Source organism: Mustela nivalis, assembly GCF_964662115.1.
Source record: "Mustela nivalis genome assembly, chromosome: 20".
In the NCBI taxonomy this organism is placed as follows: domain Eukaryota; kingdom Metazoa; phylum Chordata; class Mammalia; order Carnivora; family Mustelidae; genus Mustela; species Mustela nivalis.
In genome coordinates, this window is record NC_139039.1 from 23279335 (window position 1) to 23306852 (window position 27518).

The 27518-nt window shown below is 44.0% G+C and overlaps 1 protein-coding gene and 1 pseudogene across 7 annotated transcripts in view; both read right to left on the reverse strand.

Annotated features, from left to right (window-relative positions):
- Nucleotides 1–20994, reverse strand: part of TRMT9B (tRNA methyltransferase 9B (putative)) — a 61613-nt gene extending 40619 nt beyond the window's left edge. Inside the window, exons 1-2 of one of the 6 annotated variants that reach the window (XM_082715498.1) lie at nt 20719–20994; nt 6706–6804 (exon numbers count right to left, since the gene is read on the reverse strand). The gene's annotated coding sequence lies outside the window, so the exon portion shown is untranslated. Of the gene's footprint in view, nt 1–6705; nt 6805–20028; nt 20628–20718 lie in introns of those variants that run through there. The other 5 variants (XM_082715496.1, XM_082715497.1, XM_082715499.1 and 2 more) reach the window with 5 other exon arrangements.
- A 4611-nt stretch (nt 20995–25605) lies between these two features.
- On the reverse strand, nt 25606–26025 carry LOC309855329 (large ribosomal subunit protein mL42 pseudogene; annotated as a pseudogene). The gene has a single exon. The product of its transcript is annotated as a large ribosomal subunit protein mL42 pseudogene (transcript).
- Between the last annotated feature and the right edge of the window lie 1493 nt (nt 26026–27518).

The window sequence follows — 27518 nt, forward strand, 5'->3', positions numbered from 1 at the left end:
AGATATAATTATATCTAATTATTTTTAAAATATGTTCTCTCTGTTGTTATGGCTCTGGGTTTGTGGGTTTAGAGGTCCTCACACTCCAGTGATTACTATGGCCACGGAGCCTTGTGTGGCAGGAGGCCTCTGAAGTAGTGTTAGTGGGTCCTGCTCAGATTGATGACTGAACCTCAGGGTTGTGATTTCTGGAGCTGCCCTAGGGTGCACTTACTTTCCAAGTCTGGTTCTCTGACTTTCTATGACCTCCATATCCTTCCAATAAATTCCTAATCAGCCAATAGATTACCAATGTCAGTTTCTGTCACTTGTCAGGAAGCATGGATCACACGGAACTGAAAAGACATTACTCTACTCATTTGTTTATTTCCTCCAACTTAACGTTCAGCTCTGTATGGACAAGAACCATCCCTGCCTCATCTCTTTACCCATAATATCTCTTACTGTATCTGGCAGACTTGGTGGTGGTAGACAATTGCCAAGGGAAGGAATGAGTGCTTCCAAATAGCTAGAAGCATCAGTTAAAATCTCTTGTTATATTCACAACTTTTAAAAGGAAAGAGGCAAATAATAAGTCATAAATTACAATTTTTTATTTTTAGTTGTGATAAAAACATGCGAAATAAAATTTATCATCTCAACCACTTGTTAAGTGTACAACTCAGTAGCGTTATGTACAGTCACATTGTTCTTCAACAGATCTCCAGAACGTTTTCATCCTCCAACCCTGAAACTCTATGCCCATTAAATAATAAGTTTCCCTTTTCCCCTTCCCCAATCCCTATCAACCACACCCATCATTCTAAGGGTTTAACTATTTTAGATACCTCATATAAGTGGGCTCATACAGTATTTGTCTTGTGACTGGCTTATTTCACTTAGCATAATGACCTTAAGTTTCACCTCTGGATTTCCTTCCTGTTTTCAGGTTGAACAATATTTCATTGTATGTACACACCATGATGTTTATCCTTTCCTCTGTCGATGGCCGTTTGGGTAACTTCCACCTTTTGGGTATTGTGAACAACGCCACTAGAACATAGGCGTGCAAAAAGCTCTTCAAGATTCTGCTTTCTGTTCTTTGGATAAATACCCAGAAATGGGGTTGCTGGATCATATGACAGTTTTATTTTTAATTTTCTGAGGATCCTCCATACTGTTACCTAGAGTGGTTCTATCATTTTACACTCCTGCCGGCAGGAGTCAAATAAATAAATAAAGTCTTAAAAAAAATAAAAATGGTTAAGGGACTTTATTTTTTTTTTTTAAGATTTTATTTATTTCACAGAGATCACAAGTAGGTAGAGAGGCAGGCAGAGAGACAGAGAGGAGGAAGCAGGCTCTCCACCGAGCAGAGCGCCTGACGCGGGGCTCGATCCCAGGACACTGGGATCATGACCTGAGCCGAAGGCAGAGGCTTCAACCCACTGAGCCACTCAGGTATCCCCCCTTGCCCATTTTAAAAGTCAGGTGATCTAGCTTGTTCTTTCTTCTTCTTCTTCTCTTTCTTTCTTTCTTTCCTTGTTGTTATTGATTTGTAGGAGCTCTTTATTTATTTTGGATATAAACCTCCTATCAGATGTATGATTTTAAATACTATCTCCTATCCTATAGGTTGCTTTTTCACTCTGTTGATTGTGTCTTTTGATGCAGAAGAGAGTGTGTCTTATTTTGATGTAGTTCCAGATAAGTTCTAAATTTTATCTTGGGATCTACATATATTCAACAGTTATATGTTCAACAAAATGCTTGATATCCATATGATGTAAATTGTTTGGGGGTGTGAGGAACATTCTGATTTCCATGGACTCACACTAACCTATTTGCATTTATTATACACTCCTTCCTCCTGGAAGAAAGACAAGGGATGAACTGTTCATACTAACCTAGAAAGCAAACCTTCCAGCTATATGCTGACAGCTCAACAGCTTCCATCCTGCAACTCTCTCCCTTCTCTTGCCAACCATCAATTTTCCCTTTGCTATTAAACCTTTCCCATTAATATAAAAATATGCTTCAGTATCTTAAAAAAAAAACTTTCCCTTCACTATTAAATCTCTCCCATAAATATAAAAATATGGTTCAATATCTTTTAATGTCTCTTAAAAAAATAAAACCTTCCCAGGCATGACCACAGATCACTGTCCAGTTTAAGCCTTAATTTCCTTGCTTCCTTTTATGGCAAAATTTTTCAAACACACTGTGTCTACTCATGGGCTTCCTTCTTATTGCCCAATTTTCCACCATCATACTGATCATAAAACACTTCTTAACCCTAGAACACAGTGCTAGACCCAGCAAATGGAGTAGTCAGGGGAGCTACTTTCAGGAAAAAAAAAAAAAAAAAAAAGCTTTGCAGCTGTTGTCCCCAATTTTTTTTTCTTTAAATTCAATTAGCCAACCTACAGTACGCCATTAGTTTCAGATGTGGCATTCAGTAATTCACCCATTGCGTGTAACCCCTAGTGCTCCTCACGTCACGGGCCTGTCACCCAGTTACCCCATCACCCCATCCCCTTCAGCAACCCTGTTTATTCCCTAGCGTTAAGAGTTCCTCATGGTTTTTCTCCCCCTTTTATGCAAGAAAGAGGTAAAATTCTTTTTGTTTTCCCCATAATGCGTTGGAGGGCCAGTCCCTTTCCACCAACCCCAAGTCATGGCTTTGAGCACAGACTGCAACACTCTGCTTTGTGTAGTCCCCAGCCTTAGCAGAACTATCACGTGGAGCAAGAGGGATATGCAGGTGACGTGATGTCCCCGGAGACCTCCTCAGTGGCACTCATACTTCCATTGCTCTGTTCTCCAGCGCGCTTTGCTCACCAACACGCTGATTTCTGAAGCGAAGGTTCCCTGCCCAGTCTAAGAGCGAGCTCCATATTGCACTGCAGTCTGGAACTTTCCCAGCTTGGGCCCACGGTCACAGTGAAGCCAGTGGCAGGAAAGGTGGAGAGCGGTGATATTTCTTTTGGACCTCCTCCCTGGTCCAGTTTGCTTCAAAACGTCCAGTGCTAGAGTGCTCAGAGAGGCCACTGGCAAGGTGATGTGAGGGAGCCAGGAAAGTCCCTTTTTGACAGAAACTGGCACGAGCTGATGTCCATGATCTCTGGGCATGCTGGGAACCAAAGGCTGCTTCTCTATTTCACGTGGCATTTGGTGGCCTGCACGGACCACTTGCCTGGGTTCTTGTAGATCCTCATCACTGCAGACCTCTGACCTGTCATTTTCTGACCGGAGCCCACTCTTTCCCTGGCAGCTAATGATGGTTCTCAGCAGCTGACCATGGGACAGTGCCGCCACCTGCCAACGACATGTTCTCTTGACTGTTGTGTGTGAGTGAGAATACGGCACAATAAAAAAAAAAAAAAAAAAAAAAAAAAAACCACAGTCAAATGCTACTTTCGAAGTAAAAAGTGAGGACAGATTACAAACAGGGTCACATAAAAAATAGATCTCAGAGCCCAAAGTTCAAGGACAGTGAAAGTACAAACTTGTCTCCTTACTAATAACAGATGTCCCCAAAAGTTAACAATTAAGTTTGTTTTTTGATGTTTTTATACAATTTTCTTACCTGGAAGAAAACCAAGTAGTTACTGGAAATATCACCAGGACAAAATTAAAGGGAGGAGATTGTTGGTATCAGTAAAAGGAGCCGAGGATCTCAAATAATTCTCTCTGTATAGACAGAGAGCCCAGATGGAAATCCAGCTATAACCCCAAGGGGAGGGACTTTGGTTTTCCGTAAGTAGGAGCACGCATCCCTGCTGACTCTCAGGGACACAGGTCGGGTGAGGCCAGCACAGGTAATAAAGGGCTTGGTGCATATCTGTCATGCCTCCGCTCTTCTAGTAACTAACAGGTATTGTTTTTGTTTTTGTTTTTTAATTTGACACAGAGAGAGAGAGAGAGATCACAAGTTGGCAGAGAGGCAGGCAGAGAGAGAGGAGGAAGCAGGCTCCCTGCAGAGCAGAGGGCCTGATGCGGGGCTCGATCCCAGGACCCTGAGATCATGACCTGAGCCAAAGGCAGAGGCTTAACCCACTGAGCCACCCAGGCGCCCCAACTAACAGGCATTGTTAAATCAGAAACTGCACTTCCCCTGTCCCCTGTAAGCCTGGTATTCCCTATGGGCTGCCCATCCTCACCATCCTGAGGACTGGTCCTTCTCAGAAGGCGCAGCTAAACATCAACATGTGGCCTCCCATTCACACCTTGAGATGTCACTGTCTAAGATTCCTCTCAACCTGATGGCATTCCATAAAAATTCAGACCTCGGACTAGAGAACATGAAGAGATTTTGGTAGTTAATTAGAAACTATAGTAGCTCTCTAGGACAAATGAATCAGAAATTGATAATGAATTAATGTCCATTTGTGAAAAGAAAATTCCATAGAGCAAGCCGGTGGCTTTCCAGATTAAAGGAACAGAAATCAGGAAAGTCTGCCCATTTCAGTCCCCTTCCCAACTTCACCTCCATCAAACAGGCAGTGTCCTAAGACGGTCACACAGCTCTGCGGACCTTTATTGTTGTTTAGTGTGGGTATGTCTTTTGTGATTTGAGGAGCATCATTTAAAATAGAAATTCATCTTTATCACTGTCTTTTTAAAAAGCTGTATTACAAGATCCTTCTACTTGAACAATGACGTGTCACAATGCTTCAAACAAATTAAAGAATCACACTATTCGGAGTTAAGATGATATTCTGAAAACATATTTAATACTCTGCTGGCGTTCTAAGTGGATTGGTGATTGTAATTCTCCTAGGAGAGTGACAGTTTCCGTACTTAATTAACAAGAAAAGTTGAAAACTCAGGAGGCTTTGCCGTCCCTGGAAATTACCGATGTTTAAGGGCAACTTGTGTTAGAAAGGAATAAGCTTAGGTATCGTGCATTAGTAAAGAAAAGTTTAAAATAATTTATGTGGGTCAAATGCCAGGAGGAGAAAGTCATTTTAATGTCAGTTCTACCAAAAGAAAAACCCCTGGGGTCAGCAAGCCATCATTATCCTTGTCCCCATAACCTCACTGTGCTCTGAAGAGCTTCAGTCTGTGTGCAAGCAGTAGCGGGGAGCAGGAGTCGAGAACGTGACCTTGAAGACCCAAGGTCCTGAGGTCAAGACCTAGCTCTGCCATTGCCTCATCCCATTACGGATTACATTTGTTCCTGAGACTTTGGGTGGTTTTTTATATATGCTTTTGTCCAACATACTAGTATGTAACTGATCAAAGATTTCAGGGCACTGCACGTATCTTTAGATGATCATTTCAGAGAGAAAACAAATACAGGAAATGATTTACCCAGAACCCTAGAGTGAACCAGTGTTTGGACATGGAACCCACAGAACATTCCTGCTTCTCAATCAAATTTTTCAGGCACTGTAAAAAAGGTTATTTTCATGCTACCTAGAATTTTATGACTTGTACCTCCCATACTTCTGGAGTATCGACCATTGGGTGTCTGTACTGATGAGGAATGTTAGGTGATCCTAAAATGCCTTTATATTTTCGTAACTTAAAATCAAAACTGTACACTGAACTGTAAGCTGTACACTAAACACTGTAAAATGAAAACACGGTAAGGAACATATTGTCACCTCTGTTTCCCGCTCCTGTGATCTAGGGAAATGGAGCTTTTAGCCCTCCACTGTGGACCTCCTCACTGTGCCCAGCTTCTGAACAAACAGGCTCAGCTCATCTTGGAGGGGCTGACTCCCCTGATGGCAGGGTCACTCTGGGATGGCGCCGGATGGAATTGACATGTGCTATCCCTCTCCTGTAGGAGTCTGGGAAGGCCTGTGCCAAATAAATATGTGCTGAACTCCAAATCAGGTCAATTTAAATGAAAACCTATATCACCTAATTTAATATTACAAATAGCTGAGGTTGCTCAAAGTATTATATTTATTTTAATGACTTTTATGGAAATCTAACATAATATACATGCTTTTGAGGTCTTCCTGAATAGCCTATAAATGGCCTAATTTTTAAATGATTTTTATTTATTTATTTATTTGACAGTGAGAGAGATCACAAGTAGGCAGAGAGGCAGACCGAGAGAGGAGGAAGCAGGTTCCCTGCTGAGCAGAGAGCCCGATGTGGGGCTCGATCCCAAGATGCTGGGATCATGACCTGAGCCGAAGGCAGAGGCTAAACCACTGAGCCACCCAGGCGCCCCTAAATGGCCTATTTTTAAATTGGCAATGTGAGCGCTAAGTCTGACAGAGTCTAAGAGTGATGCTCTCCGGGGCCGAATAGTGTCTGCCTCTACACCGAGTGGCACGCGGTTCGGAGTACTTCTACACCACTTCCGTCCGCCCCGGCTGTCGGCTCTTCTCACTTTTTTTTGGCCTAACAGAAATCAGGCAACTAAATCTCTTGAAATCCTACCTAAAACGGGAAGAAAAGACTTCCGGGTCATCAGAAGGGTCAGCTTTGGATAAACCAATTTGGTGACATCTGTGCTGACCACTCTCATTCCTCCTGGGCTCTGAGTCGGAGCTGCATGCTGGAAAAGGCCGGCAGCCGCTGTGACCTCCTGCCAAGTCCCTGGCTCCTGGCCTTCTGATTGGCAGCCTCTGCTTTGTAACCCGAGCTCTCTGACACCATCTCCTTGCTGTGTTCACTTCAGTGCTAGTTCTGTCTCCTTTATCCGGAGCTCCTAATAGCTTGGATCTCTTAGTTCCCTCCAGGGTCTGTAGCAGCCCTTACCTGCTCAATGCCGATGGCAACTGACACACTGCCGGGGTTAGAATGTTCGCATCACGCACAGAGGCCTTCCATTCTCAGTAAGTGCCACAATTATGAAAGCTGCAGAGACGCAGGAAATACGCCAGCTTAGAGAATGGTCTAATTTGCAGGCAGCTTGCATTGTATTTTGTAAGAATATGTTTGACATTTCAAGCTTTGCTGTGGCAGTAAATTGTACTTCTTCTAGCAGCAGGAGTTATTAAGTCTGTGCCCAGAATAAATCAGACTGTTTCAGAAAGTTTAATTTTTTTTTCTGTTTCCAGACCCCGTTTTATAACTGTGTTTGTCTCTTCAGAGATAAGCCTATAAGGATGCACAGGCTATTATTTCAAATTTCCAGTGATAAATACCATTCTTGAACTTTTCACTGGGCTGTATCATAATCTCCTTAAAAAAAAAAAAAAATATATATATATATATATATATATATATATATAGTCTGATTCCAAGTTAAAAACTAAAAATAAATAAGACCAAAGATTTAACCTGAAGCACCCATAGCTGAGGGAGGTATTCTTTGGTGATGGCCATCCACTCCTTAATAGAATCTAGGATGCTGTCTGCATGGCCTGATAGCTTGTGTCTCCCCCAAAAATCATGTTGAAGCTCTAACTTGCAATGCAGCTGTCTTTGCAGCAGGGGCTTATGAGGAGGTCACTAAGGTCAAATGAAGTCATACCGGTGGGGTCCTTAGAATATTCTTGGAAGACAAGACCCCCAGAAGGGTACCTGGTGTGCTCAGTAAAGCATGTATCTTTTAACCTTGGGGTTGTGAGTTCAAGTCCCACGCTGGCTGTGGAGCCTACTTTAAGAACGAATGCAAGCCAGGACACCGGGGGTGGGGGGGTGGCTCTCTGTCCGTGTGCACACAAAGGAAAGGTCATGAGAGGACCCAGCAAGAAGGTGGCCATCTGTTGGCCATCTGCAAGCCAGGAAGACGGCTCTTCCCAGAAACCAGATTGGCTGGCACCTTCCTCTGGGACTTCTGGCCTCCAGAACTGTGAGAAAATAAATATCCACTGTTTAAGGCACCCAATCTGTGCTCTTCTGTCCGGGTCGCCCATCCTAAGACACCATCTATTTTGTTACACGTATAATTATTGAGCCAAGAAAGTGGATAAGACGCCCTCAACTGTAAGCCGTGCCCCAGTTTCTATGTCATTAAAATATGAAATGTTAAGAAAGCAAAGTCGAAATAGGTTATTTTAGAAAACGAGTTTTTCAAGAACACAAATCAGGAAGATGACAGTAACGACTTGAGATTTTTAACACAGCTTTTTCCTCAGAAAGGCCAATAGTCTGCTTCAGTCAGCCGATCCCTCTTTTAAGGCCTCCTCAACCGTTAGAGAATGAGATGCTGCAGAGCTCATGCGTGAGAAAACAAGAGCCAAAAATGGGCAAAGAGATATAAATCTGAAGCTTAAGGTTGTATCATTTGCATTGAGATCCTAATTCAATTTCCCCAGAAAGCGTGACATGTTGACAAAACAGTGCCTTATCCGGCTACCTCTGCTCTTCCTTCTCTAAGAAAATGAAAATTCCTTCAGTTTCCCTTCTTGCCACCCTGGGTCTCCCACATCCCTTCTCCTCCCCGGACTGTCAAGATGCCTCTCAAAGGCTGGCATCTCTCTGTTGCTCTCATCTTTCCTGGCCCCTGGCCAATCCTTTCTCTCCACCTGTGCAGCCTCTCCCCCAATGACCTCCTCTCTCCTAATACAGGAACAGAAAACTACACACCAGGACAGCCATGCTCAGCCCCCCACCTGCCCGCCATCTTTAGAGTCCCCCTTTTCCTCCTTTCTAAGAGGCGACTGCAAGCCTTGCCTACTTCCTTGTCCTTCACCCCCCTTTCAGCCCCCTGCAGCCCGTCCGCTCTAGAACACCCCTCCACCCCCACAGCCCCTCTGGTTTTCCTGCTGCGGGCTTCCAACACTGGGTTTTCTAGCAACACTAGTTTTGAAGAAAACTGTGGTGAAACTGCACAGGCTGGTCATTCTATTGGCACTTTGGGGATGGGCAGGGACCACAGTGTCCTCTTTCTGAAGCCATTGTTCATCCCACAAGCAGGAAGCCTCGCCCACCTAATGTCAAGTGAAGGACCCCGGATGCTGAGCAAGGCAGAGAGGAGGTGGGCGCGGGGCCCGAGGGCCAGAGGGAACAGCATTGTGCTGAGGTGGGGCCAGTGGCAACTGTGTGCGGAAAGAGGTTTAAGTTCTGTGTCACAGTAGGTGCAAACCAACGCCATTGGTGTCACTTATAAACACCTGAGAGCCAACTGGTAAAGAAAAGGAAACTGTATAACCTTCTTAAGGACTATGGACAGGAATCCACATGTACTGATCCTATCAGTCCAGAGACCCAGCAAACCGACTATGGTCTAGTTTAAACGGATCCAGGAAAATGGGAGTGACTCGGTCCTGGCTTTGACTGAAGCAGCTGTTGCACAGAGGATCCAATAACCTGTAGAAATGCTTTAGTGATTACTGTTTACCTACAATGAACATTTCCGTATCAAAAGAGTATTGGTTTTCCTTCACTGTTTTACTGACCAATTATTCTCTGATGTCCTGTTTCCCCTGCATGAATCCTAACACCCAGAGCACCGGGACTCCTTCAAAACACCAAACTGTGTGGTTTAAAGTTTAGAAGCTGACAGCTGAGTCAACAGGGCACACCCTGCCCACAGCACAGAGAGCCAGTGTTCGGCTCATCTGCTTTCAGCTGCACACGCGGTGGGATTTCTAGTAGTTTCCACTTTTCGAAGATTCATGATCATTGTAAGGTGGTATGCTACACACAAAACCATCACTTTTATGCCAGAATATATCATCTCAATGAGAATTAAAAGCTTCTGGATGCACATACTGCTCATATATTTCAAAAGGCTCAAATTTTCACAAGTAGGGCAGATTATCAGACAAAAGATCACAAATTACTCTGGAGAAAAATCAATCACAAAAACCTAAAAATACCCAGCTCGATATGCTGCTTGCAGGCTTCTACATATATGGACACCTCTGGGTGTGCGTGTGTATCTATATAGCTTTTTCAAGGTGTATGGGCTAGCCCACTCTGTCAGAGCTCTGTAGGAATGACCCCGTTCCTTGCTAGAAAAACAGGAAGAGCTGGGTCTGCTGAGCCCTTGCCACAAGGGCTCAAGAGCTTCCCACAGAGGAGAGCCAGCACAGAGAATCTCAGCGGGGTCTGCAGTGGGGGGGGGGGGGTGGGGGGATGAGGGGGTCATGGGAGGGTGCGGGGGATTGATTGCAGTCCGTAGGTTGGACCTGGGAAACGGCTGTGTCTCTTCAGGACCCCCGTCTTCTCTGGTTTCAGATGTGTCAGTGGATTCCGGAGGCCCAGACTCAAGTCTTTAATTAATATGGGAAGGAAGCAGTTTGCTCAGAGGCCAGCTGGTAAGAGTTTGGGTGACTAGTCTGGTACAGTGTGGTCAGTAGATGTTTCCGCTGGGAATCGCTGACAGACCGCTCTCATTTGTTCCCTTCATGGACTCGAAGCCAAGTTCACCCTGCCCTCCACAGACCACCACCCGGACCCCCGCAGGTAACATTTGGTACATCTTCTGCACTAACACCAACTGAAGTGTGTCTTCGTTTTTGAAGACATGTTTTATGCAGTTTTTACTAACATTTTGCACTGTTGTGGAACATTGGTTAAAACTGATGCACCGATATTGATATATGATTTTTAACAAATGTCCATAGTTATATTAGGATTCACTCTTCGTATTGTACTGTTCTGTGGGTTTTGCCAAATACAAGATGACTCATGTCCGTAGCGACAGCATCGTCCGGAATAGTCTCACTGCTCTGAAAGTCCCCTATCCTCCATTATTGATCTTCTATCTCCCCCTAAAAATCCCTGGCAATCACTGGCCTCTTTACTATCTCAGTCCTGATTCATATACTACTCTTTCCAGAATGTCCTATATTCAGAGTTATACAGCATTTAGCCTTTTCAGACTGGTTTCTTTTTCTGAGCAATATTTATTTAAGGTTCTTTCATGTCTTTTCATGGCTTAATAGGTGTTTTCATCATTGAATATCATTCTATTGCATGACTATACCACAGATTGTCTATTCATCTACTGAAGGACATGTTGGTTATTTGAAACTTGGGAGTGTTCAGATCATAAACATTTGTGTGCAGTTTTTCATGTGGACTTGCCTGGTAGTATTTCAGCCCCCACTGATATAGGCGTGATCTGGTGAGAACAGACTTGTGGGCACTGTTCATTCTGGAAAGCTGTAAGGTGTTTACTTTGGGTCCATTTTTCTCAAAGCTCCTTAATACCTGTTGGGCTCTCGGCTACCATTTCTGATTGGCAGATTAACCTCTGCAGATGCATTTTCTGAAGCTTGGTTCTTTCCGATGACCAAAGGTTTATCAAGTTCCCTCAAGGCCGAAGTTACAGATGAATTACTTTCTTTACTGACTGCAGAGAAGGCTGACATCTGCCAAAGAGACCTAGAGAGGGACATGTGGCAATTCTTTTTTGTTCCAGACTTGTCGACATTACTTTCCAGGTCTATAAATCCCTGGTGGAAATGAAAATACTTAAAATTTGAGATGAAGAGTTATATTTTGATGCTCCCATTTCCATGAAGGGATTATCTAAGTTGAGATCAGATGGACCAATGTTCTTGACATTGACTTTCTCATAGCTACTTCTACGGCCAAGAAAAGAACATTTTTCTCAGTATCTGGAAGGTCCACATGCCCCTGTAGCTTGTCTCCTTTTTTCTCGGCTTTTAAATCAACAGATGGCAGTTGGTTCTGTGGCCTGTTTCCAGGAAGTTCATGGTCCCCTGCATGACAAAGATGTTCTGGGTCACATGGAGCCTCCTGTTGTTCAGTCTCATGCTGTTCATTTTCTGGTTCCTTATGCTGCTGAAGGCCATTCACTTGACTCAGATTCTGACGTTCTAAATGCCAGCCCTTTTCACTTAGAAACATCCGAGATCAATGCATCATGGTAGCAGAGACAGAAATACTAGCTTCCTTTCTTGTGTGCAGATGGAATTTGAACCCCTGGGTGTATTTTTCAGCAGGTCATCTGTAACAATGGATTTTTCTAATGAATTCTGTAGAGGCATCGCTGGACTCTGGTCTGATAGAATACCGTACTGAAGAAGTATGACCAGAAAGATCCTGTAAAGAATGCTCTTTTTCCTTCCATTTTAAATTTCTCCACTTAAAAACTAATATGGTGGGTATATGCCCAAAACAATAGCAAGAAAGGGCTCACAGAGATATTTGCACACCCATGTTCATAGCAGTATTAGTCACAGGAGCCAAAGGTGGAAGCAGCACAGTGTCCATCGATGAATGAATAGATAACCAAAATGTGGAAATACATACAGTAGAAGAGCTTTTATCATTAAAAAGAATGGAAACTCTGATATAAGTTACAGCATGGATAAAACCTGAGAACACTATGCTAAGTGAAATAAGCCAGTCACAAAAGGACAGAGAGTTTATTACTCTGCCAATGTAACGTACCTAGAGTAGGCAAATTCAGAGACAGGAAGTAGAATGGTGGTTGCCAGGAGTGAAGGGGAGAGGTGAACAGGGACTTTCTGTTTAATAGGTACAGTTTCAGCAAGGCAAGATGATAAAAATTCTGGAGATGAATGATGGTAGTTGCACAACAGTATGCATATACTTAATGCTACTGAACTGTACACTTCAAATGGTTTAAATCTTTTATGTTATATATATATTTACCACAATTTTTAAGAAATCAATATTGCAGTTAATGCAATAATGTTATACAACCATCATCTTAATCTTGGGTGACCATAAATCCTGGTTTGCTGGCTTCGGTCCCCGTTTCTGCTTCTTTTCCCAGGACAATCATTAATAGTACTCCTTTCACTCTTAAAAGTGTCCCAGATTGAACAACACGTCATCTGGTCACCCTAGATCTGTTTCATAATTGCATAAGTCATTGTATTGACCTTTTCATTTGCAGATGTCTTAATATTCAGAATGTGCCTGCATTTTCTCAAGTACTCTAATTATAAATTCAATGTCCTATAGAATGTTACTTGTTCTGATCTTTTTTTTTTTTTAACTTAGAATGACGCCCATTTATTAGCTCACAGTTCTGTAGGTCCAGAGTTCGGGACAACACGGCTGAGTTTCCTTCTCAGGATGTGACAAAGCTGAAATCAAGATAGTGGCCAGGCTGAGCTGTCATAAGAGGCTCTGGGGGAAAATCTACTTCCAGGCCCATTTTTGGAATTGAATTCAATTTCTTATAGTGATAGGATGGAAGTTCCCGATAGGATTGAGGTCCCCCATTCCATACTACCAACCTTAACATTTTTTAAAGATAAAAGACTACTTTCTGAATATTGATTAAAGAACCAAAAGCAGTCCTCTTTTCTTATAAACTCATTATTTCTTTAAACACTAAAACCCTCTAACTTGTGACAAGCTCCCTTCAGTTTCTGTAGGTTAAAAGGAGTAGATAAAAGACCCCATCTGAGACAGTTGACATTTTCTTCCCTCTCTTGGCTGCCTTTTTATTGTCTTGCTGTTGTCAAAAGTATCAGTAAATATTCTCTGAAATCAGAAGTATGTCTAGGTTTCAATTAACTCTGTCTTTCACCTTACCATGAGAAAATGTCCCACTTTTTCTTTGAGAAAACCACTACTCTCCATACTGACAATAAGAGTACCAGTTTACCTAATATAACCTTATATAACTCTCTGAGAATCAGTCTCTCAAAGGCACAGCCATCTATCTTTAGAATCCAGCACCAATCATGGTACAAAAGAGATTCTTAATATCCACATCTTAAGTCAGTGACTAAACAATCATTTAATGATGTTCAAATACTAGTCTTGCTTGATGGTCCTCAAATTTTGCTTTAAAAAACCCCCAAACCATGCTTTCTCTACCCACTTCCCATTTCAGTGTAGTCCATCAATGATCTAACCAGAGACTGGGTTCAGATTTGGATGTTCTTTGACTTTATAATACACTTGGAAAACCAAAAGACTTTGATTTTCAATCCATAAAAGGAGGTGTGACCTACAATGTAACCTGCAACTAAGCTCCATACAGCTGAAGATGAGAACCCGTCCCCCCATAACCCAGTGGGAGGGAAATCCGGGTTTTTCTCTTTACTCAAATACGAATGAAAGAGAGAAACTGTGGGGAGGGGGAATCAGGGATCCTAATGTGTTACCGTAACATAGATTAATACTACTTACTTTCCTTTACAATTATTCAAGTAATAGTGTAATATTAGATTCAAACAGTTCCCTCCTGAGAACACATGGTAAGTGGGGCTTAGGAGGGGGCTCAGGATGGAAGACAGTGGATTTGTCTTGAAGCTGCATTTTCAGAGCAAAAGCACTATGTTTAGTTTTAGTGGCTTGGAGTGTGGTGGCTAAACTCTGGGAGTCACCACTGGATTTGGAAGAATACTTTCATATTATACGGTGGTTTGCCCCAGGCAGCATTTGTAAATCTGCATTTAAATGCTTTCAGCATCTACCAGAGAAGATTTCTGAATGGAGTGCTGCCTTTTGAGACATAAAAATCAATTACAAATAGACACATGTCTTAGACTGTCAAATACACTAGGTTACTCCATTTGTTTCGGCTACTCTGCTCTCGATTTCAAGCTCTCAAAATCAGAGGCAAATACAAAATGACTTCATTCAATAATGAAGACTCATTCCTAAATGTGCGAATGGAATTCCTGACTGCCGATAAATGATAATTTATTACTTAACTATGGAGATTCAGCCACATTTACTTTAATGCAAGGACAGAACCTGATATGCACCAGCGTATGAAATAAGTGATTAGAGTCAATACTTATATTAATCTCCAATTAATAGATGATTTCTATCTTTATTATCCTTAAAAAAAAAGAAAGAAAGAAAGAAAGAAAAGAAAAAAGCACCATTCAAGTTATAGGTTAAAGAAAGATTTCGGTAGAAACAGAGATACATAGATAATTCATCTAATGAAAGAGCCAGCCTGTCAGGACCTATTTCTCTTATCAGACACTGTATTCTTCCTTCATATTGCCATTTATTAAATGTAGACTATCTGGGACTTTGATGGGGAGAACTTTTTAGAATCAATTCTCCTGGTTTTTGGCTTTGATTACTACACCGAAACAAAGGAAAATTATTTCATATTCAAACAGAACCACATGCAGAGGCAGGAGCTTGGTAATTTTTAGTTATCTATTTGCTTGATGCTTTTTCCAGCAATTTTCCACTGTAATGACTATAATATCCATCTGTTTGAAATGGAAATTGGTTAGCAACTAGATCCTTTTTGGATTCTTACAATATATCATCCACCTGCTTTGAATGAAATATGCTAGCTAAGGCTCTGATGAAATATGTTTTAGATATATGTAAGATGTGATGGGGTGTCATTCCGCATTCTTTCCTGTCTCCTTCAAGGATGCGTTCCTTGATCTGGGAGGCTGGGAAGGTAGAAACTACATTTCCCAGAGTTCCTTGCAGTTAGGGTTCCGGGCACAGATCAGGTTCTGCAGGGGAGATGAGCTGGGTGAGAAGGGAGGGAGAGAGTATATTAACAAGATATGTCTGCTAGTTTGTTTTGTTATTGGTGGCTGTGTTCAGTTCCCTGCTTCCTGGGTGGAGTGGCACTTGTAGCAGCTTCTCTGATCATTGTGTTCTTTAAGGTCAGCAGCTCCAGAGGTGGCCCTGATTCTCAGCCTCCACAAGGCAGCAGTAATGGCAGCAGATCCTCTGCCCCCAGCCCCGGGCGGGGGGAGGGGGGGGGCGGATCCAGTTCAGCTGTGTTGTCTGGGTGTCACCCTAAGAGCCCAGACTGGATCCTCTTCTCCCCTTCCACTGGCAACCTCTTCTTCCAACCTTCTTGTGAGCACCTAATTCCCATATGAAACCCTGTTCTGCTTCCAGTAGCTCAGATAGTTTCCATTATCCGCAGCCTCCCTGATCCAGGGAAGAAGGGAGAGATGAGGGCATCCAGGGCACGAGGCAGCACGCCTGCCACCTGAGAGAACTGCAAGAAGGAAAAGTTTGTGTCCATCTGAGACCTCTGGTTACCCATGCAGAACAGGAAGGTCAAAGGCTCTAGGATTCAGAACTACCCAACTGTGGCCAACATTGTAGGGCCTGAGGTTAAAGCCAGAGCATAATTATAAAGGCTGAGAAATCATTATGGGGGCTCGTAAAGAGAGAGAGAGAGAGAAAAAAAAAAAAAAAACATGAAAAAATGGCAAAGAGGGGAAAGAAGAAGGAAAAAGAAGGGAATAAGAGCGAATAAAATCAGGCGTATGGTGGAGAGACTCAGACGCCAGATTCTTCACTCGGTTTGCCTGGATGGTGCTGGAAAGCAATCCACCAAGGAGACACGCTGCTCCCCACCACTGCCCGCAGGTCCGCCTCACAGCTTCTCAGAGCTGGGCTCAGGCTTCCCCCATCCAGACTCTGGAGGCCTTTCCACTGGCAAATGCAAGCAAATCAGTCCTGAGAGCTCTCAGATCTATAGATTCACCCTGGATCAAATAGGTATTTTGTGTATGTCCAGCTCTCCTATATACAAATATAGGACAAATCAATTTGTATCTATGTATATATGATGGCTGGAAATATGTAAAGCATGTATATTAAGCACAAATCTATTAGATTTTAAAAAAGGAAATTAATCCCAATGGTTTTAAAGTCAGACACTTAGTAATATAAAGAGCTGACAGACTAGTCAATTAGGTTTAGGTTCTGATCTGCTTGAAAAAATGATTGTAAATATTTTTATAATTCAATAGAGTAGTCTCAAAGCCTAAGGTAAGATGTTTACACAGAGCAATTATGAGTTCTATTGAGGCTGTGATCCTTGATAGAAAAGAAAATGAGTCTCAACAGCAGAGGCCTATGTTCCAGCTTTACTGACAACATTGCCCCTTCTCCAAAGATCCCTGTTCTCTCCTCGGCCCACCCCTATAGTACCTGAGCGTGCAGAGTCCCCCTACAGTACCTGAGCACGCAGAGTCCCCCTATAGTACCTGAGTGCACAGAGTCCCTCTACAGTACCTGAGTGTGCAGAGTCCCTCTACAGTGGGGGGTCTCTGCTGGGGCTCTTCCTTACACATTAAAGGCTCTTCCTTCCCCCCAAGAAAGGATCTCCCTTCACAACCCCAACATCACTGCCGGAAGCAAGCATTCCTGACATCCCTCCCATACTAGGTCAAATTCCCTGTTTCTGCCCTTGACATTTTTCCTGCCTTGCACTGAGCACAAGTATAATGACAGGTTTACCTATGTATGAGCAGCACACCTGTGTCCCATGGGAGGTTAGAGCTGTGTTTCTTGCTATTGCTTTCTGAGGGCTGAGTGTGGTGCCTTACGTCCCCAGGCAATGCTGAACAACTGAAAAGCTGATGGAATGGTATTGCTGCCCCATCCCCGAAGTCCAATACCCCAAAATGCGTAACTGCCCCTGGGGAAACTTGGAATGATCATCATTTGAGGAGGGCCATAACTACCAACGGCATAAACACAAACATGTTTAAATTCTATTTTAGAATTTCACTTGGTCATCTCATCCTCCCCTACTATCTCATCATTATTTCCAAAAACCACCACTCGTAACTTCTTTAACCACAGAGAAGCCAAGGCCTAAGGTGGAGGATATGCAAGTTGGACAGGGTGAGCTTCTAGCTCCCAAGGGACACTAATCCTGGGAGTCTAGCCTATACTATAGTGTATACTAGGAGAGCATACTAAGTGTATCAGGACAGGAGAATGACCCATTTACCTGAATATTCAGTGCTCCTGGCAATTATACAGCTACCCCTCCACGGCCCCCAGGAGAGGACATCGAACTCAACACATTTCTCCTTGTGGGGTGGCTCACAGTGTGCTGACTACATGCTTGGCATTCCTTACAAATCTTTCCATTTGCTTCTCACAGCCACGTGGGGAAGTCTCATGATGGCCATTTCACAGATGAGGAAATGGCTTGGAGATGGGATTTACTCCAGGTGATCCAGTGTGGACTCTAAATTCCTTCTCTTGAGGGGTTAGAAGTTTGACTAGATGGGAAGTAAGTACGCAAAGTGAATGATGTCAGCTCCTTTCGGATACCTCTCAGCTAGGGGCTCAATGCTATGTGTGCTCTTACGGCATCAAGAGAAGAAACTCACAACAGCTGAAGGACATTCAATTGGCCACTTAGCACCACTCCGCTTGCAGTCCTTCTAGGGCCCAAACTATACCAGAATTGGGCTCCATTTTAATTCCTTCAGTCTGTTCTTATTTCTTTTTAAGACTGATTGATTGATTGATTGATTGATCTAGAGACTGTGACTCAGGGGAGGGGCAGAGGAAGAGAATCTTCAAGCAGACTCCCTGCTGAGTGTGGAGTCCTTCCTGGAGCTCGATCTCATAACCCTGAGATCATGACCTGAACGGAAACCAAGAGTCAGCAGCTTAACAAATGAGCCACCCGGACACCCCAGGTCTGTTCTTAAATAAAACCCCAGCATCTTAATACTTTCATGCCATCTTAGAGCACTTTCTCATTTACCTGTAAGTAGAAAGGTAAGATTGCCTGGACCAGTGCTGACAGCCTCATCTCAAAAATGCATCAGACCAAGAGCTAAATCACAATGAGAGCTTGACTCAATTCCTATTTAAAATACACATCAGAGCATCACCATGCAGTAAACACAAAGACTTAGCTGCACGTTTTTCTCAGCATTAAGGTCCTGTATATTGCCAAGCGGGTCTGATGCTTTGTGCCTTCTTCGAAGCAGTGATAGAGCCTTCATCAAAATGTGTTTCAAATTTTGGATACTAGTTCTCTAAAGGTGCCTAAGAATTATTTACAATGACATAGCCTAGAAGTATTCACGTATCCACCTGCCAGAAATACCATAAGCATTAATACCTTCTTTAGAGTCCTCTTAATCCCTGGTAAGATTTGGCTTTAGAAAACCCACATAAACAGAGACCTAAGATTTACTGGGAAAGCATGTCTGCCTCTCCCACTTGGAAACAGAATTAACCATGCATAGTATTATCCATTTCATATCCTGCCGGTAAGTAAAATTTTATTAAAACCTTGAACTGCCTTGGTGATTTGGATATATTAAAACACACACACACACACACACACACACACGCAAAAGGACAAATTATTTCCAGAGAACATCATTACAATTGAACCTTTCTAGAGACAGGCTTTCTTCTGAACTAAAAGAAGAGCCCATAGAGAGCTCCCTTCTCAAGTCTGACCAAATGTATTAAGAAAGCAGTAGCTTCTGGAGTGGTTTCCTTAGTGAGGAGACGCTTTCCAGCGTGTCCAGGGTCTCCTTTAGAAGAAGGTATGTGCCATCAGTGGCCATCAGGGAGTCCCCTTCATTCCTCTCAAATGATCTTCCCCTTTGAGCTCCTTTAAAAATCCTTCACCAGCACTGGAATCCTTCCCACTGCATTTTCGGTCAGGCATCAAGGACAGAAAATCCTCCAGTCCTCCCTTCTCTAAACTTCAGGCCAGATTAACCATTCATGAGCCAGTCATGTCAAGGATTCCATACGCTAATCAGTCCCATGACGGATCCTCCGTGTAACCACTGAAAGGAGTTAAATGTCAACCTTTGCCTGTAATACTGCTAAAAACCTAAACCTCAACACGATATATTTTCTAGCTCTCTGCCCACACGAAATGTTCAATACACATTTCAATTCATGCATACCAACGGATGTAAAGCGTTGTGGGTAGATGTCTACAGCCTTACTCTTTCTACAGAAAGCGTTTGTATGTTTACGATATTCACCACGAAGAACCCAGGTAATACCATAAGATACACCTAGGGCAAATATTATGCAAATCCTACCATCTCGTTTTGAAATTCCTTCTTAAACTGTATATTTGTTGTCGGCTTTGACTATTTCCGCAAGTTCTTTCAGATCACCTAAAACAGATTCTGATAAACTTTCTGGTTTTAAGTTATCCCAGTTCACCGCCTCCTGCTAGTTAAAAAGCAGTTTCCAAGTGGTAGCTTCTAAAGGGAGAGAGACGCATGTATTCCATGAAAACACGAATTCATTTTCACCTTTAAGACACTGAACATGTCCCCTGCAGCTCTTGAGCTCTGATGGATCCGGTGTTCGCCTCTGAAGCACACCCCGCACCCCCCTACGGCAGGGCACGCTCGCCCGTTTTGGTCACGTCTAAGTTTTCAAGGTAAACAGGTCACTCTCGGCGACCGGAACGGCGGGGGAAGAGCACGAACTCACCTAGGCGGTCAGACCCCGGGCGCGGGGACCCGAGCGCGAAGCGACGCGTCGCGCCCCCTCCTCCGGGTGTGCTGGGGGAGGGCGGGCGCAGGGCCGGCGGAACTAGGGTGGGCGCGAGGCTCGCCGCGGCTCCCCTCCGCAGACCATTGTCCGCGCCACGGTCGCCGGCGCTCTCGGCACGGTATGGGGGCGGGAGGCTCTCGGGAACCAACTAGTTGCAAGGAGCCGGGGAGAGAGAGCCGCTTTTGCATCAGAGCCGGGGGCCGTACCTGGTGTAAATTCCACCCCTTGACCTATTTCAGAGTGTGAGAGCGAAAGCAACCGGGAAAAACAGACGGAGCGCGCGCGGGGGAGCGGGGCGCCGGGACGCGCGTGCCCGCGTGGGAGCGCGCGCCCGCCGTGCCGGGGCTTCCGAAGTTACCGCGAGGGCCCCGGAGGCCTCCCGGGCCGCGGCTCGGCGCGCAGAGCTCGGGGCTGGCCCCTCCGCCCGCTCCTCCCGCCGCGGCCCGGGGCCAGGCTTCGGCCGCCCTCCTACGCGCGCGCGGTGCGCGGGAAACGCCGTTCCCGGGGCTCGGGGGGCCTCGGCGCGGGCGCCGCGACAGCCGCTGGGTGACCGCCCGCGGCCCCGGGCGCGCCGTTCCCCGCCCCCATCGCCATCCCCGCCTCCCCGCCTCCCTGCCCCGCCCTCACCTCTCCAGAGGCGGCGCTCGGGCTCCGGCGGTCCGGGGACTAAGGCCCGCGGCGCCTCCAGGCCGGGAAGGCGGACGGCTTCGGAGGGGCGGCGGGCGCGGAGCGGAGCCCGGGGAGTGTCGCCTCCCTGCCCGGTGCCCTGGGAACGCCCCTCCCGAACGTGCGCGGGAAGTGAGGCTCTGCGGCTCCCGCCCGGCCTGGGGATGGGGGTGACCTTCTTGCCTTCCTCCCAGGCTCTTCTCGTCCGTCTTTCCCGGCGTGGCCCGTCCTCCGTGGGAGAGGACGCCGCCGAGCGAGTGCACCTGGCCGGCCGGGAGCACGGCAGCGCAGTACCTGGGGTGACAGCGACGTGACGCTTTAGCGCGTCTTTCCTCCTTGGATTCTTGCAACCACCTACTTCCACGGAGATGAGCCCATCGGGTTTGTGGGATAATGGAAAATCAAAGGCATTAAGTCCAAGGTGCCGGTGCTAGAGTCTCCAGATCTTTTCACTGAAACAGGGTGCTTAACCTGTTAAGAGTTTTGCAAAACTAGTCCGCATCAAAATAGCATCTATCATAAAGAGGGAAGGATTTAGGTTAGAAGTTTGTCCTGAAATCGGACACATCGCCTCCCCCACCCCCACGCGCACCCCATTGCTTCTGTGACAATAGGGTTGAACTACTCTCTGCCAAGTCCTCAGGGTGATAATCGTCAACCCCTATTGTAGACAACTCACTAATCATCAGAGGCCTGAGTACTTAAAAAAAAAAAAAATGCACGTTCCCAAAATTGAAAAATCAACATATTTAGTAATTGCTCTGTTGCCCTTCGTGTATGAATTTGGTGTTTCTGATTTCAAGCAGGAGGAAGGGAACTTCATGTTGAGCTGTTTTCCAGGTGTGTTTTTTTTGTGCGGACCTGACTATAGGGCTCGCATGGACACTGGTGTATTTGAGATGCTACTACAAGGGCTGGTGGAGATCAGCATACGTAGTTTGTGCTTCTGAAATAATTTGGTAGTGCAACAGTGTATTGGGGTAGGGAAGGGAACCTTTGCTTGGGTATCTTTATCACCATGTTCTGGATAAACTAACTTTTCCTTTTTCTGTGGAACTCTGCCTTTTGCATTTAAAAGGGGAAACAAAAAATCATGAGCCTGATTTTACATGTTTTTCTTGAGCTGGATGTCAGCCCACTAAAGTGCCACTGCTCATTTTTATTTCTATTCAATGGAGCTATATATGCAATATGTCCTTGGGTACAAGGACTATACTGGATACTGGAATGTTCCTTGCCATCTTCTAGCAGTGGGGCAGAGAACAAGGCATACCTCAATTAGTATAGTGACCTGCACATAATACATGCCCAATAAATATTTGTCAGGCAAATGGGGTCTCAACAGACTGTGATAACTACAAAAGTGGTCTGTTTTAAATTCTTCAGGAAAGCATGAGGGAAATTGGTTATAGATGATGTAGTCAGGGAAGGCATCCTGGAGGTGGTGATAGGTGTAGAATCTTGATATGGAGAATCAGCAAAGGAATGGAAGTAAGAAAGTCTGTTTACTCTGCTTTTGAGATGTGGCAGAGGCAGAGGTTCTTAACCTCTTGTAGGTAATAGGTTCATATCAAAATCCGAGAGGAGCTTTGGAACCCTCCTATATAAAGAGCAAATGTAAAAAGATTTGCATACATTTTCTGGGATTTCAGACACTGGCTAAAGCAGATCTGTGGAATCCCTAGAGGTCTGTAGACTTGAGTTACCATTTCCTTGTTTGGAGGCAGGATGAAAAATAAAGAGATTATTCTATTTGAGGCCATCATAAGAGGCATTTCCATGGCCACTAACAGCATTTGGGTACTGACGGAGGAAATAGAAAGAAAGTGTGCTCTAAAGGAAATTTGTACACTAGAGAAGTATAGCTAGGAGCTTGAAGCTAGGACATAGTATTTGTGTTCTTTTTCTACCTGAGAATTTCACTTTCATCTCTCAGCAAAAAGATAAACGAAAATATGACTGTCAAACACTGGCTGTTGTTGATGGCAGGTGGGCACACAGAGGGGGAAGACGGCCCAGTATTGGATTATCGTCTCCTTATTTGTGATGTTGGATATTTATCATGAAAAAAATTTAATTAATTTTTACTCTCCAGTAGACATAACCAATTCTATGACTTTCTTAATTTGGCTTGTTAAAATATAAATTTTTCAAAAAAATATTTATTTATTTGACAGACAGAGATCACAGGTAGGCAGAGAGAGAGAGAGAGAGAGCAGGGAGCAGGCTCCCTGCTGAGCAGAGAGCCCAATGTGGGGCTCGATCCCAGGACCCTGGAATCATGACCCGAGCCGAAGGCAGAGGCTTTAACCCACTGAGCCAGCCAGGCGCCCCTTAAAATAGAAATTTTATATTAAAAAATTTTTTGAAGGAATAATACCAGTATGACAGTGATGCCATACACAAGATTCCAGTCGTCCTGCTTTATCCACATTTTCAGCTCTCCTGGTCTCAGGTACCTGGCCATCAATTGCCATCCAGAAGCAGATGCTCCTCTTCCTGATGCATCAGAACATCAGCAGTCACCTGATGCTGCTTCCGGGCTCTGGGGTCATTCCCTCCACTTCCTCTCCGATCCCCGCCATTTTGTCATCTCCCCTCATCGTAAGGATGATGAGTGAAAACCAATCAAGTATCTTGAGACAGACAGCCTTTCACATAACATCTATTACAGTATATCGTTATAATTCTTCCATTTTCTTATTAGTTGTTGTCAGTGTCTTACTGTGCCCGACTCCTAAATTAAACTTTACCAGAGACGTGTATTTAAGAAAAAACATAGTGTACGTAGGGTTCTGTACTAGCCCCAGTTTTAGGCATCCACTGGGGGTCTTGGAAGGTAGCACCAGTTGAGAAGGGGGATGACTGTATTATTAATAAGTAGAGTCTATCTAGAAGCAATAGGTCTTCTCTTACAGTTGATTATAAAGAGTATTGGTGATGGTCTTAACGGAAGTTAGACCACTGTGGAATATTTAGCAAGTATTCTGTTTCTTTTTAAATTTATACATAACTTCATTTTATATTGCTTTGTTAAATAAATTCCTTCATTATTATATATATTTATATATCACATTTTACATTCCATGTATTATATATAAAATTAATTTAAGTGAATATGTTATATATAATGAATGCAAATACATAAAATATGTAATGTGAATGTAATGTGAATGTATAAATATGTATGATGTTGTCTGTTATATGTTATTATGTACTATGCTATGTTATTATATGTGATTATTATATAGCTTAATTCCATGGCTTAACTCCATAGCTTAATCAGCTCAGTTCCTTTACAAATTAACTCAGGGTCTGGCTTGTGCCTCTTGAGGAGCAGATGGCAGGCCAAGGGTCTCTCAGGATCTGTCCTGTGCCCTTTGGAGAAGGGCAGTGACAGGGCTCCTCACACATGGGTAACATACTTACCATCACATGACGAACCCAGCAAAGGACTTGTGTCCATTTAAAGGATTTGTCTAGTCTGTCCTGTGGCCTGTGAGATGATGGCTGGGAGCCTGCTGCCAGACAGACACCCGCTAAAGAGGATGAGGCCTGATGAGATCTTTTCCTCAGTGTCTTAGACACGAGGCCTGGAGTTGAACCCAGGCAGTGGGGGCTCCAGAGCCTGTGTTCTTAACCACTCTGTTCACCGCTCCCAGAGAGGCAAAGACAGAGTTAAACTGAGCCAAACACATGATCGAGTTACATTGGAGCAGCAAGGAATGCCTTGACAGCTGACCTCACCCTACCCTACCTGGGGCTGCATTTCCTTGAGACCTTCCAGAACATTCTGATTGCTTGTGGCTGTGGAGAGCACTGCTTGTTCTTCCCTACTTTCTTGTGTCACTTCAGAATAAGTAACTGATATCCATGTAGAGAACTGTTCCTCTTCTTTATAACCTGAATGAGCACAACAGTATGGCAGCATCCTGGCCGTCCGTGGCACCGTCGTGACAGAGAGGAGAGCTCTAACGATCGTCTTCGTGGCTCTGTTTTCTTAGTGGTCTTCTTTTCCTATGGAAACAGAAGATTCTTTTTAGAGATGTTATTTGAGAACAGATTTCTGCTAATCAAATTGCATTTGTTAACTGAAAATCTTTCTAGTACAGTAAATCTTTCTCCGCAAAAAATAATGTTTGTTTTCTCTGCACCATTCTGAAAATTATATCCAGAATTTACCATTATTATTTTTCACCATTGATTTAATGGATATGTGTGTGGGGGGAATCTAATAGATCAATAAATCCTAAAATAGATAGATAAATCCTAAAATAGATCGATAAATCCTTATTTCATGTCCCCTCTGCTTGAGATCCAATAGCAGCTCTGCACTGCTTTCTAAATACCACATGTCCCAGGGAGCAGGCCACCGAGCCCCTCACAGCCTCGCCCCGACCTACCTCTCTAGAGATTTCTCCAGCTTATTCAGCCCTCAATTCCACACCTCTGATTTCTTAAGTTATGGCATTTATGTACAAATGCATGTCTGCTATTTTCTTTTTTTTTTAATATATGAACACATTTTATTATTATTTTGCTATATAACATATTAGTGAATATAATCAATGCATTTTCTCAAATGGCAAATGAGACACAAGATAACATCTTTTCGATTCCTGAAAACCTCAGTATTGGGCGCCTGGGTGGCTCAGTGGGTTGGGACGCTGCCTTCGGCTCAGGTCATGATCTCAGGTCCTGGGATCGAGTCCCACATCAGGCTCTCTGCTCGGCAGGGAGCCTGCTTCCTCCTCTCTCTCTCTGCCTGCCTCTCTGCCTACTTGTGATCTCTCTCTGTCAAATAAATAAATAAAATCTTTAAAAAAAAAAAAAAAGAAAACCTCAGTATCATCTGTCTTTTGGAGGATCGTTTCCTACGACATCGATGATACTGTCCACGAGGATACCCACGGTGCTTCGTAGTAAAGAACATTTTGCTAAGTTGTTCTATCATGGATCCTTGCTCAAAGTGCCCATTTTTTTTCTTCTACTCGGCTTTTCAGCGCTTGGTCACGTGTTTCTTCATTATTATGCAGAGGATCTGGCCGAGGGATAGGTTGTGTATGGAATGTCCACAGAAGGGTGGTAACACACTCTCGTCCCACCATCAGATGTCAAAGCGAGCTCTACTTTGCAATTATAGTCTTCTGGTAGAGAAGAATGTGCGGATTCATGACAAACACAATATAAAGCTCCATTTTGATTTGGAAATAAATGTTTCCAGAGAGTTCTGTTTGCTATCACCCATTTTACTGCTGCTAACGCCATAGTGAATCAAGATGCTTATCAGGTGGTATGAAAGAGGATGATCTGAAGAGAAACTGATTTTAAAATCTTCTTCAAGTTTTATCTGTTTTCATTCCCGACAGCCGCTCACCAGGAGCCTGCCATTTTACCTCTGTCAGCTATTTCCTTAGCGCCCGTGACTATTTATTCATTTGGTTCTCCGTGCCTGTCACTGTTCTTAGCATTTAGTTAGAGCTTACTGCATTTATTTGAATTAATTAATTTGCACATATCACGATAAGCCTCAAACTATACTGCATGATACTTATGTAACTATTTTAGTCATGTCAGCTCTGGGTACCTGCTACATGAAAATCTCTCGTCTGAGTGCTTCTCTGTTATTACTATAATGGGGACTTACAAAAAAAATTATCTTCCCTTCATTGCTCCTCCTTTCAAAGTCATTCTGTATTTTTGAGTGATTTTAACAAGCTTAGTACGATAATATCTTGGTACATCAGAAAACGGGAGCTCTCAACAGGTAGAATTGTAAACATAGACGAGGTGGGCTGTGTGCAGATCACAGGAAGACATTGAGCCGTGCTTCCAGAATGATCACCGGAGGAGACTGGATATAAACCAGTCTGACACCAGGGATAGAAAAGGCTTTGTGACCTCATTGGTTACAAAGGATTCCCTATGATAAACCCGTCAGACTGGCCTGGGGCTTAAGAAGCTCACCGCCACTGATACTATAAATCAGCATATCCTAGGGATGGAAGCGATAAGCAGAAGCTGTCCTTGGCATTTGGGACGAGGATGGTTGGGGTTCAGTATGCCCTCCACCTCGGTCCTAAACCGTTCACTTCCCCAGCCACTCTGGGGCTAACAGAGTCTGGGGCTGCTGCCTTTATCCAAAGAACTGGTATTCTCCAGACCCAAGGAGGATAGGGCCCCAGCCTCCTTGGGGTAAACAGGAAATTTCCCAACATGATCTGATAGGGTTTTATGGGCCTTCTGTCTTCTGTCTGGCCTTCTGTCTTCCTGAACTATGTAAAAAATAGCCCTGGCGAAAATTGCAGTACTTCTCAAATACCTGTCCTTGGTTTTCTGCTTTTCTCTCTCTGTAGTGCTTCCCAGGACAGCTTCATCTACCTTTATAACTGCCAGCAGAATTTCTGTGTGGATGAATAAAAGATCTGCCTCCGAGCTGGTCTTCTCATAAACCTCCGGATCCACATTGCTGGCATTCTGCTTGAATTCTCTCTGGGGGGGACCTCAGTACATTTGCATCTGAGATCCTAGGCCCGGTTGACCTAAGCCAGTGACTCTTTGCTTTATTCGGGGAACTCCTGGCGTGCCTGGCTTCTCTTTGTCCTTCTTAGCCCGTTGGCAGCCACCATCTGCCAGTGTTGTCTTTGTAATACTTTCACCTATCCACTTCTCTGTCTTCTTATTGTTTCTACTCTAGATGTTGATGTCCTATTACTTCTCACCAAGATGAGTATAGTAATTGTTGAATCTGGGCTCCTGAC